This window comes from Malaclemys terrapin, chromosome 8 (genome assembly GCF_027887155.1).
Source record: "Malaclemys terrapin pileata isolate rMalTer1 chromosome 8, rMalTer1.hap1, whole genome shotgun sequence".
Taxonomy (NCBI): Eukaryota; Metazoa; Chordata; order Testudines; family Emydidae; genus Malaclemys; species Malaclemys terrapin.
Genome location: NC_071512.1, coordinates 39,494,308 through 39,507,586, shown reverse-complemented (window position 1 = coordinate 39,507,586; position 13,279 = coordinate 39,494,308).

The following is a 13,279-nucleotide window of genomic DNA, read 5'->3' as shown; positions in this document are numbered from 1 at the left end:
TTTGCACCCACGCAGCTGCTTTCCCGCAATGTACACACCTGCCACGCTGCTCACCTGCATCAGCATCTGCATTCTGGGGCAGTGCGGGCAGCTCTCCCTGCAGTGCCCTGGCATAGGCAGAGTGCCCCTCAGAGTGGCACATGGGATGAAGCCCTCTGGGACACGGTGCAGCCCAGAGTACTGGGAGGAAGGGGGCAGTCTTACCAAGCCGCAGAGCTGCCAAGTCAGACATCAGTCCCCAGGGCCAGGGGCTGCAGTGGTAAGTCGCGGGAGTTGGTCTGTGTCCTGGTCTTTCAGCAGGGCGGGGAGCCCCAGCTCCAGGTCGTGTGGGGCTATTTCTGACTGGAGATTCAACCTTCAGTGCACACACCAATGGGCAGGGCACCCAGTGCTGCTCCCATCCCTTGGGGGGTGAGGGAGCACTGCCATCCCATCACTCCCTACCCCCTCCTTTCACTGTCCCTCCTGCACCCCCAGCATCTGAGACTCCTGTCCCTTGGATTCTCTCTCCTCCAGCTCTGGTAAAGGGCTTTTCACAGAGATGTGCTGGGGCTGCAGGAAGCACTGTCATCTGAGACACAGTGAGATCCCAGGCATTTCTGCGTTGTGTCTCCCTAAGGTCCTGCAGCTCCAGTCACACACCAGGATTCTCCTTCCCTCCCTGCCCTCAGCATTGTGCTGAGCCTTCCCCTGGAAATCTGCCTTCTGGGGAGAGGCGTGATCCCTGCCAGTGGCTGGGCTGGGAGCACTAGGGAGAGGGGCTGTCCTCTCCGTCCCCCTTCCTGACTCCTCCTCGGGTTGGCCTGCTGCTTCCCAGCCCCTGCTCTGCGAGCCTGGCCCTGCGAGCCCTCTGCCAACCAAGCAGCACGACAGCAAGGAGGCTGGCCCTGGTCTGGGCCCACACCTTCAGCTCCAGCAGCAGAGGGGCCTCCCACACCTCATGCAGAACTGCCAGGACCCCTGAGCTCTCAGCGCGCATTCCAGACCATCTCAATACCAATAGAGAAGGGAAGTCAGTGGTGTGTCCTTCCCGGCTTTGGATCCGGCTGCCGTTGGAGCCACTGGAAGTCCCATTGGGGCCGACTGGTGCCCCAGGTAGGAAGCTGTGTATGGGGAGCGAAGCCTGTGTCCCCTGCTGTCTCAGGCAGCCAGTGCTGGCCTGGCCTGTGTGCTGCTCCTGGGCAAATGGCTGCCAGATGATGAATGGAGAGGTAATGACCCAAGCAAGTTACAGACACTCCCTTAAACTGTCCAGCCTACGCGTATGCAAGGCCCCTACTATTTATGGAGACAGCAGGGTAATAGCTCCATGTGTAAATTACAGGGCTGGTCTCCCAGGCACCAGTCAGGGCTGACAGCCATGGTCAGAGCCAAGCCCAGCCTGGGCACGTGCGGGGGGCTTCCCAGTGCCTGGAGCAAAGATTGTCTGCATCAGATCAACCCACCTACAGCAGGTCAGAGCAGCGATTCCTCAGCAGCAGACCCCCGCTCCCCCAGCAGCATCATGCCAGTCATCACCAAGGTGACAGCTAGGGTTACCATTCGTCCGGATTCCCCCGGACATGTCCGGCTTTTTTCAGTTAAAAATAGTGTCCGGGGGGAATTTGTCAATGTCCGGACTTCCCCCGCCCCCCATGCAGAGCGTGCGGGGCTTACAGGGCAGCCGGCCGGATGGTGCCACTCGCATGGGGCTCCAGCAGCCAGAGCCCTTCCTTCACTTCCCCCCTCCTCTCCTCTGCAACTTGAGACCACTCCCCTCCTCTCCCTCCCTCCCTCCGCCCTGCATTCACAGATCGCCGGCCGGTGTATCAGCACTCGGCCTCCGGCCATCTGGAGCTCCGACCCTGCTCCCCTCCCCCGCTGCTGAGTGCGCTGCTCTGCAGCACAGTAAGGGGGCCGGGGGTCAGAGAAGCGGCAGGGAGGTTCTAGGGGGGCGGTAGTCAAGAGACAGGGAGCAGGGGGTGGGTTGGATGGGTCAGGAGTTCGGGGGGGGCTGTCTGGGGGTTGGGGGTGTAAGGTTTTGGGCAGTCAGAGTACAGGTGGGGGGGGTCTCAGGAGGGGGCAGTTAGGGGACAAGGTACAGGGAGGCTTAGGTAGGGGGTGGGGTTCTGAAGGGCAGTTAGGAGCAGGGGTCCCCGGAGGGGGCAGTCAGGGGACAAGGAGCGAGGGGGTGTTTGGGAGTTCTGGGGGGGGCTGTCAGGGGGCAGGAGTGGGGAGAGGGATCGGAGCAGTCAGGGGACAGGGAACAGAGGGGTTTAGATGGGTCGGGAGTTTTGGGGGGGCTGTCAGGGGGTGGGGAGTGGTTGGATGGGGCGTGGGAGTCCCAGGGGTCTGTCTGGGGGTGGGGGTGTGGATAAGGGTTGGGGCAGTCAGGGGACAGGTAGGGGGTAGAGTCCTAGGGGGCCAGTTCGGATGTGGGGAAGGTCTCAGGAGGGGGCAGTCAGGGGACAAGGAGCAGGGAGGCTTAGGTAGGGGGTGGAGTCCTGGGGGGGCAGTTAGGGGCAGGGGTCCCAGGAGGGGGCAGTCAGGGGACAAGGCGTGGGGGGGAGGGTTGGGAGTTCTGAGGGGGCAGGAAGTGGGAGGGAGTGGAAGGGGCAGGGGCGGGGCTAGGGCAGGACAGGGGCGGGGCTGGGGCGGGGCTCCTCCCGTCCTCTTTTTTGATTGTTGAAATATGGTAACCCTATGACAGCCCATGCCCATTCTGAGGGGACCACGCCCCACTCACATCCCAGACACCAGTAGCTGGGGTGGCAGTGGAATCTGGCCCCTTGGGGACTGTCCCACCTGTGGTACTGGGGCTTTTGCAAACCAAAGCATCATCCAGCTTTCCATCAGCAGGGGCTGAGAAGGGTCTTCCAAGCCATGTACCCTAGGGACCCATTGCGCTGCTTTTGGGGGAAGGCTTAGGAAGCAAACTCCACATACAGGGTAGGCTGCAAATGCACAGGAGGAAGCTCACAGGCCCAGGTTGGGCCATGCAGAGGCAGTGCTAGCCCATTGGAGGCCCTAAGCAGCAATATTTTTGCCCCTTTCCCACACACAACACATACTAAAAAGCGAATTGGGGACCCCCTGGAGCTGCTATGGGCCTGAAGCAATTGCTTAGTCTGCTTCTGCCTTGTGCTGGCTCTGGGGCCATGTATGCCATGTCTCTGCAGAACACGGCACCCTGTCTGGCACCCCGCACTGCTGGCCAGATTGGGCACTGCCAGAGTGCGGATCGGGACCAGAGCGAGCAGGGAAAGCCCAATACTGAGAGCAAGACCCACTGACTCTTCCTGTGTGTGAAGAGCCCAGGCCAGAGAGCGACTGCAGTGCCCCTTCTGGGCCAGCATGGCTCAGAGGGGGCAGGGGAATGAGGAGAAAGGAGCACAGGGGAGAGGAGAGCGAGGGGGCAGATGAGAAAGACAGGTGTCCCCTCTCCTTTTCTGTCCAGGCCCCTCCCCTCCCCTGTTGCCCATGGGATGGGGATGGCCCCCTTTCTGCCTTTAAACCTCTCTGGCCACGCCCAGGTGCCAAGAGAGCCAAGGGGAGGAGGTGGCAGCAGATTTTACATCTAAATCCAATTCCTTTTCTGTCTAATCTCAGCCAGTACAAGTGGCTTAACCCATTGGACCAGCTCCAGAGCCTCCTCTCCTCCTCCTAAGCCCCGAGTTCCCCCCTTGCTAAGCTCCGAGTCAGCTGGATCATGGAATTGCTTTGCTTGCTGCACAAAGCCCAGACGCTTAGCTGCTGTGCGGGCCCAAACGGGATGGATTCCAATGGTGAATCTTAAAGAGCCCCCAGCCCCCTGTCCTTCCAGCTTTCCCTCTGCCACCCTCCCCTGCCCTCTGTCCCAGCCCCTCTCCCTGGCTGGCTCACTCCTCACACCCAACTGCAGCCCCCCAGTCTGTGCTGTGGGGCTGAGAAGGCCTGTGTGCTTTAGCCTGGAGTGTAGAGTGTAGAGGGTGTCCTGTCCCTTAATAATCCGAGAGGGTGGGCTCTGCAGTGCCGCTAGTGCCAGGAGAGGCAGATCCCTGTGGAGGACCAGCCCCTTCCTCCCCTGCCTGCCCTGGGGGCCCTGCCCCTCACTGCTGCCCAAAGCTCAGCTGTGTTGAACAGAGGGCAGCAAAAAGGAAGGACAGCAGGTTCCTGGCTGCAGGCAGATGGGACCACAGAGTGTGAGATCAGGCCCCATGGGCCAGGTGCAGAGACTCAGCCTATGGCACATGGAGCAAAGTGCAGCTGTGAGTGGCGGGCGACACTCTGCTTTCTGCCCCCTACCCCCTTCAGCAGCTGCTATTCTAAGCCAGGCGCACTGCACATGGGTGCAGGCACCACACAGAGACAGTGGGAGGCAGTTACCCCTAGCCTGGGGCTGCTCTAACTTGCACCTCTACTTCAGTGGCTCTTCTGGGGCTTTGCAGGGACACAAGATCACTGGGGCACGTGTCTGCCCTGACCACTCCCCTGCTCATCTCTGGTGTGCCCACCCCGCCCGGCCTCATCAGTCTCTATGCTGCCCTGCCGCTCCCCTGTTCTGGGCTGTGTGCTCAGGGAGGATGGATTCCCTCTGCCAGCATGTGGGTGACGTGGCAAATGACGCTGGATGGTTGTTGGCCCGAGCACGTCATGCTTTTTCCCTCCAGTGTGAGAGCTGATGGTATGGACAGTATAAACAAGAGTCAAAATCCCATAGCTCTGACAGCATAGGAACCCCAAGAGCTCCAGTTCTTTAGAACATCAGAGTGGTCACCATATGTTGTGTCCGCTGATGTGCGGCCGAGGCATGGTGCATTGGTGGGGTGGTGCCCGGCTGCCAGGACATTGCTGTTGGGGCGGTGCCTGGCTGCCAGGGCACAGCTGGCAGTCAGGCACACGGGGGCATTCAAATGAGGTCACAGTTTGCATGTAGAACACTTACTATGAAGTTCCAAATTTGCAAACACTTTTTTATTACAACCTAATTGAATTCCCAGGCTGTCAGGTATCCGTCACATTGTAACCACAACAACCTCAGAGAATTCCGAATGTAATCGGTGTCTATTTACAGCCTTACATTCAGGGTGCTGTTTGGGCATTTCAGTGCTTGATTTGCTGGCTTTGCCCACTCTAAGCCCTTCCCTCACTGGGACTATGGAAGGTGAATGCGTGTGTCTGGCATTTGTCCTGCAGTGTCAAATGTGAGGAGAGAGACATGAATGAGCAATTCCCATTTTAATATAACGTGCAGTTTTATGATCTTCTGTAGGAGTTTTGCTTAGTCTAGCTTCATACTTAGCTTCATAGCCAACGAGATTTGTCTAATTAGAGGCACACGCAATTATTTTGCTCAGTAGGAAAAGATGTGCGATTCGGCTGTGCTTATGTACTGTGCTGATGGGTGCTATGGAGATCCCTACCACAGATTGGATTTAGATGAGAGAGGGAGATTATAGTCAGGGGCTGCTGAGCTGTCAGCGTGTCTTTGATGCTGTGGATTGTGTCAGTAGCATGAAACGCCAGACTTGTTCGAGCCTTCGTGTGACTAAGAGGAAGATATTTGAAGCACTGTTCTGGGGAAGCTGCACGATGGGTAGAGATGTTGTCAGCACCATGTGACAGGCCTGTGGGCTGCTTGGGGATAGTCATTGCACATTATTCTGTCTAATAGACTATGTGTGAGTGGAGCACTAAGGTCGGTGTCAGGATGGGTTATGTGACCTGGCAGGGGACATCCATCCTTGGAAGGTTAGGATCTGGTCAGGGAACGTCTCGCCCTGAATGGCAGGCAGGGATAGGTAGGCCATTCATCCAGTTTTAGGACAGACAGAATTATTTGTCCATGTCTGGTACCAGATATGGCTTTGTCTGGTATCAGAGCATGCTGCTCGCCCCTGCCAGTGTGACCTCACACACACTGTGCATGTGAAGTCATGCCGGTGGAGATGGGGTCACACAGGTGAGGGCGAGCCATGCACAGCAGAAGTTCCTGGCTGGCTGGTATTCTAGGGTTGCATCAGTGGCCACCTTATATAGTGGTGTTAACTTCCAGTTAACAAAGTCTCAGCATATTTCATTCCCTACATTTTAAACATGATTGGTAATGTTGTATTTGAATGCCTCCTTTGCATGTCCCTTGTCTACATAGGCCCTGATCCTGCACCTGCATGCACTGCACTTTCCACAAGGGAGTAGCCATGCTGATTTCAATGGGAGCAGCATTAGGCAAGTGCTGGGTGCAGCTGAAAATCCTGTCTGTAGACCACAACTCTTTGGGAAGGGACTGTTTTGTTACGAATTTGTACAGAACGCAGCAGGGCAGGGCTGCTGGATCTGACTGTAATTCTCATTAATTAATCAAATAATGCTAATGAATAATACAAGATTTTTAATGTACAAACACTTTCTGGCTCTGAATAATGCCAATATTTCAAACAGTTAGAAACCAATGAGATAATGAATACACCATTGACCAGCGTGAGGGATAATGTACATGAGTGCAGGTTTTCAACCTTCTGCTACAAACCTGCATTCTGCTCCCAGTGGCCAACAAATCAGCATGCCATTTTCACAGTGAGCCCTGGGGCTTTGGTTCTTGGCCATCTATCCAGTTCCAACCCTACGCCGTTGGAATTCTCACCAAGTCCCTTCTCACGCTTCTTAGCCCACTAGTGAGGCTGAGTTATAGGTTCCCTGTTGGGCCCAGCCCACAGAGGATGTGAGTCTGTTACCTGCCGGTGTCCTTAGTTCAAGCTGTAGTAGCTCCTGTTGTTAGCTCTGGATGGACTTAGTTCAGTTCTTGCTGCTGGCCAAGATGGCAACCGTCACTCTGACATGAATCACCTTAACTTCAGATTCCAAGGGCAGAAGGGACCTGTGACAGGGTACACTCACCCCACACTGGAGATGTAGGGGTAAAACCTGAACTCTTGGCAGCAGAAGCCATGCCCCCTCACCTCTGCTGGGCATGCTCCAACTGGAGTACTGGTATAAAGGGGAGCAAATTAGCTCAGTTGGGGCTGATCGTCAAGGAGGGAGGACACACATTGCCAATTCCAGCCCGGGCACTGCTGAAGCCCCAAACCGCGGAAGCCAGAGGCACCAAGATCCAGGTGGATAGCCAGGTCCCTGCAGACACCTCAGAAAGATTGGAGCCGCCAGGAGCAGCACAAGCCAAAGAACCTAGAGACCCCAGAGACATCTGTACAACGGTAGAAAGTGGCCCAGGGAAACTAGACAGTGGACCGGTTATAGAACTGAACATTAGTTGGTTCTGCTGAATCAGTGATGAGCACACTCGCCACTGCCAGTGTTCTGGGCTGGGACCTGATGGAGTAGGGAGGGCCCGGGTCCCCCTACCTCAGCCACCACCCACCCTTAGTGGTGGTCCACTTCCCTAACTGGCCACTAGGCCGCACACTGGTCATGTTCATGCCTATCTCTGCTCACTTTCCCCCAGGCAGCCACCTGCTAGCTCCTTGCCAATGAGGAAGGAGCTTTTAGCCGTACCAAGCAGGAGCGGCGAGTTATATGGGCCTGTGGTGCCCGGGCTCCAGCAATATTCAGGGCCCAGGGGCCCGGTACCACCAATGTTTGGGGCCAGGTCTCTTCCCTGGCCCCGCCTGCCATCCCTGTGCACCTCCCTGTGACGAACTGGGCCTGTTCTCACGGTGGTCTGTGAATGCTGACAGGGGAGTGTTCTGGGATAGTCTGCATTGCAGGATGGGATCTGCCCGAGGGCGCATACCTGAGTGTGTAACATGAGAACCCAGGAAGGGGTTGAAGGCGAGGCGACTCCTTAGCCCGGGAAACTGAACAAAGGCTGTGGGAGGGGTCGCTGAAGGCAGAGTGCTGGAAGCAGGCAGGGAGAGAGGGCTGGGGGGCATAGATGGCTCTGACCTCCCAAGGGGGGCTGGGCTTGGATGCCCGGGGACCCCAAGATGGACCTAACTGAGGGGGTCCCTGTTGTCTGTGCCTGCAAGACCTGTCTTGGACTGTATTCCTGTCATCCAAATAAACCTTCTGCTTTACTGGCTGGCTGAGAGTCATGGTGAATCGCAGGAAGCCGGGGGTGCAGGGCCCTGAGTCCCCCAATACTCCGTGACAACTGGTGGCAGCGGTGGGATCTACTGCACCCCGTGGACGGCGCTTCCTGCAGTAAGTGACTGGGGAGCAGTAAAACGAAGGGGGATTGACGGGGACCAGGCGTGCTGAAGAGTGAGAGAGAGACGGTTATTACCCCTGGGAGTGTGTGACCAGCGAGAAGGACTTTTGCAGTAACAGGGTCCCCCGGGGGGATCGCAGCGAGTGGTCCCAGGGGCGGAGGAGTCTGCAGCTCGACCCTGGCAGAGAGGCGGTGACCTCGAGAAGGGCTGGCACACTAGGGGTGCCCCCTGGGAACTGTGGGGAGCTGTGAGCACACAGGCCGGTGAGTGGCCAGCAGGAAGATGTATGCCAAGCGGCTTAAGAGCGACCTGGTGGAGCTGTGCAAGCAGAGGCGGCTGCGCATTGAGAGGCTCACCAAAGAACAGCTCATTGCCCAGCTGGAGGCGGAAGATCGCGCGAATGAACTGATCCCTGTGTCTCAGGGAAGCAGCCTGGCAAATGCAGCGCAGGCACCAGTGTCTGTCCCAGCTGGGAGTGGTCAGCCGGCTGCTGAGGGCTTCCCGAGACCCCTCCTTCCTATGCCTAGGGGAAGGGTGGGGAGGAGCCCAGCAAATACCGAAGGCGCCGTGAACCCCCCGGCCAGCAGGGGGTCCCCCCGGCGAAGCCCACCGGCCAGCAGAGGATCCTCCCGGCGACGTTCGGCATCCGGGGAGCGGAATTGGCTGGAATGGGAGAAAGAGCTAAAACTGAGAGAGCTGGAGGATCGTGAACAACAGAGACAGCATGAAGAGAGACAGCGTCAGCATGAACGGGAGGAGAAAGAGAGACAGCATCAGCGTGAAGAGAGACAGCGTCAGCATGAACGGGAGGAGAAAGAGAGACAGCATCAGCGTGAACGGGAGGAGAATGAGAGACAGCGTCAGCATGAAGAGAGACAGAGACAGGAGAATGAGAGACAGCGTCAGCATGACCTGGAACTGGCGAGATTGAAGGGCAGCGAACCCCCGGCTGCGGTGAGTGAGGGTGGACCCAGGACTGCACGGAGCTTTGATAAGTGCATCATGGCCCCATACAAGGAGGGGGAGGACATGGATGACTTCCTGGAGGCCTTTGAGACGGCCTGCGAGCTGCACCGTGTGGACCCCGCGGACAGACTCCGGGTCCTTACCCCCTTACTGGACCCCAAATCCGTGGCATTGTACCGCCAACTGGGAGAGGCAGAGAAAGGGGACTACGAACTATTCAAAAGGGCCCTGCTACGAGAGTTTGGGCTGACTCCTGAGATGTACCGGGAAAGGTTCCGGAGTCAAGATAAAACCCCTGAGATCTCATATCTGCAACTAGCCGTCCGCATGGAAAGATACGCCAGCAAGTGGGCTGGTGGGGCCCAGACGAAGGAGGACCTGATTAAACTGCTGGTACTGGAGCAACTGTATGAGCGGTGCCCATCCGACCTGAGGCTGTGGTTGGTGGACAGAAAGCCAGAGAACCCGCGACAGGCAGGCCGGCTGGCCGATGAGTTCGTAAAGAGCCGGTCAGGAGATAAAAGGGAGGAGTCCCAAAGGAGCAATCCCACCACAACGCAGAGAGAGAGTCACCATGGGACCTCCCCGTGGGAAAATACAGAAAAACCCCATCAGAGGGGAACATCCGGCATCAGGACCATCCGACCCACTCAAGGGGACCCACGGGACATGGGCTGCTACCACTGTGGCCAAAAGGGCCACATACGGGCCCAGTGCCCCAGGCTCAGGGACAGACTGAGCAGGCCGAACCCACAGAGGGTTGACTGGGTAGAGACCCAGCCCGGCGAGAGGCAGCATTCCCAGGGAAGGGGGGCTGGCAGAGTACCACCTGCTAAGGAGGGAGGAGAGCCCCAGGCTAGCTTCTCTGGGGGGCCAGATGCTCCGGATTCAAAGTTCTCCGTTTACAGGGTTGGCGCGGGGCTGTCCCTGCGGAGCGAGTGCCTTGTTCCCCTGGAGGTGGAGGGGAAGAAAGTTTATGGTTACTGGGACACGGGCGCAGAGGTGACACTGGCCCGGCCCGAGGTGGTGGCCCCAGATCGGGTGGTGCCCAACACCTTCCTGACCCTGACCGGGGTGGGCGGGACCCCATTCAAGGTTCCCGTAGCGAGGGTACACCTGAAATGGGGGGCCAAGGAGGGCCCCAAGGACGTGGGAGTGCACCACCATTTGCCCACCGAGGTGTTGATGGGGGGGGACCTAGAGGACTGGCCAAGCAGCCCCCAGACCGCCTTAGTTGTGACCCGCGGTCAGAGCCGGCAAGGGGCACTGCCCCCTGGCCTTGGGGGGGGTGCTTTGCCTGAGGCGCGGGACCCTAAGCTGGTGGGGAGGGAACGCCCAGGGACGCGGCTCAGGGAGGCTGCAGCTTCGGACCCAGCGGGCGAGAAAGAGCAGGTGGCCATCCCTGTCCCAGCTGCTGAGTTCCAGGCCGAGTTACAGAGAGATCCCTCCTTGCGGAAGATAAGGGACCTAGCCGACCTCAATGCGGTACAGACCATGGGACGAGGTGGCCGGAAAAGGTTCCTGTGGGAGAAGGGGTTCCTGTACCGAGAATGGGCTCCCCCAGGGAAAATGGAGTCAGGGGGGATCAGGAGGCAGCTGGTGGTACCCCAGAAGTATCGCCGCCAGCTGCTGTGCCGGGCCCATGACATTCCCCTCGCAGGGCACCAGGGAACCTGGCGTACCCAGCAGAGGCTGCTACGGAGCTTTTACTGGCCTGGGGTCTTTGTTACTGTCCGACAGTACTGCGGATCCTGTGACCCCTGTCAGAGGGGGAGGAAGGCCTGGGACAAGGGGAAAACAGCTTTAGGACCCTTGCCCAGCATAAAGGATCCTTTCCAGAGGGTGGCCAAGGTTAAAAGGGCGGCTCTGAACCAAGAGAGCCCAAAGCACAGACCTCCAGACTGGAGCGCTGGGAGAAGACCACAGCCCAGTTGGAACCCCAGAGGTATGGGGGTGGGAAAAGGGCGCAGGCCGCATAAACCTTCCCACATGCGAACTGCGAGTGCCATCAAGCACCCCCGACCTAAGGGGGGGCGTGAAACTGGAGGGGCCTGGTGTAATTCTCACCAAGGAATGGGAGGGATGCGGGGGCATCCATGGGAACGGGGGTAGGTTCGAACTTCCCCGGGTCACTGGCTAAAGTGACCCTGCTCAGTTCGGTCTCGAAGGGGGGAGAGATGTGACGAACTGGGCCTGTTCTCACGGTGGTCTGTGAATGCTGACAGGGGAGTGTTCTGGGATAGTCTGCATTGCAGGATGGGATCTGCCCGAGGGCGCATACCTGAGTGTGTAACATGAGAACCCAGGAAGGGGTTGAAGGCGAGGCGACTCCTTAGCCCGGGAAACTGAACAAAGGCTGTGGGAGGGGTCGCTGAAGGCAGAGTGCTGGAAGCAGGCAGGGAGAGAGGGCTGGGGGGCATAGATGGCTCTGACCTCCCAAGGGGGGCTGGGCTTGGATGCCCGGGGACCCCAAGATGGACCTAACTGAGGGGGTCCCTGTTGTCTGTGCCTGCAAGACCTGTCTTGGACTGTATTCCTGTCATCCAAATAAACCTTCTGCTTTACTGGCTGGCTGAGAGTCATGGTGAATCGCAGGAAGCCGGGGGTGCAGGGCCCTGAGTCCCCCAATACTCCGTGACACTCCCCCAAGTGTCCCCCGACCTCCACTTGCTCCCTCCACGCGCCTCCCCCAGGTCCCGGAGTGTCCCTGCCTCTCCCCTGCAGCTCTGCAAGCTCTGGCTCCGGGCATCAACTGCCGCCACAGGGTCCTAATGCCCCCCATCCACTAATGCCAGGGCAGGCTGACCTCTTCCACCTCAGACCCTTCCCTTTTCCGGCAGGACCCACCACCAGCACAGGGGCTCCCCTGCCCATAATCACCGCTCCTGCCCCATGCTGGGCAAGTGGCAGCCCCATCCCCCACCCAGAGTGAAGCTACAGTGAGGGGCAGCAGTAGGGGAGGAGGCACACATGTGATGGCAGCCTCCCCCCAGCACCCATTGCAGGGGAGGCGAGGGGGCTTCCTGGACCTGAGAGGGGCCCTAGGAGCACGTGCAGTGACAGTGGCGTGAGGAGAGTGTGCTGCCTGGGGGGAGAGGGAGGCCCCTCCCCCGGAGCTCATTGCTGCCAGTGGGGAGAGGGCTGGGGGGAGTCCTCCTCTCTGGCTCCATCCCCGGGGCAGCCTGACTGCACCCCAAACCCCTCACCCCAGAGCCTGCACTCCCACCCCACAGCCCACCCCTGCACCCCAACCTCTGCCTGAACCCCTCTCACACCCCAAACCCCTCATCACCCGCCCCACCCCAGAGCCTGCACCCCCGCCCAACAGCCCTCACCCCAACCCTCTGCCCTAACCCTGAGCCCCATCCCACACTCCAAACCCCTCATCCCCAGCCCCACCCCACAGCCCTCACCCTGCACCCCAACCTCTGCCTGAACCCCTCTCACACCCCAAACCCCTCATCACCAGCCCCACCCCAGAGCCTGCACCCCCGCCCAACAGCCCTCACCCCAACCCTCTGCCCTAACCCTGAGCCCCATCCCACACTCCAAACCCCTCATCCCCAGCCCCACCCCACAGCCCTCACCCTGCACCCCAACCTCTGCCTGAACCCCATCCCACACTCCAAACCCCTCATCCCCAGCCCCACCCCACAGCCCTCACCCTGCACCCCAACCTCTGCCTGAACCCCTCTCACACCCCAAACCCCTCATCACCAGCCCCACCCCAGAGCTCTCACATTTTTACATTATTTTAAAATATATATATCGGCTTACAAGGCAGGTGTGGTGGGGGGGCAAGGGCACCACCAAAAATTATACAAACCTGCTGCCCCTGGCACCAAGAGTGTGGGAGGGTTGGCCTGGCCCCACACTGGCCGGGGTTACTGAGTGATGAGGCAGGGAGAGACCAGGAGGGGCAAAGGCTGGTGCTCTGCAAACAGACAGTGCAGGGGGTCAGCATGAGAAGCAGGGAAAGGGGCCGGGCAGGGCTGTTCGAGGAGCAGAACCCATGGAGCAAGGTGCCTGCAGGGAGGCTAGAAGCCGAGGCAGGGGAGCAGCCCCCAGACCATCCCAACACTGGAGCCACCTCTTCACATGGCACAAGGATGCGTGCATGGCCCCGTAGCCACAGGGACTGCCCAGTGGGATCAGCGAGATTTGCTTCCATTGAGCCTCGGACAGGC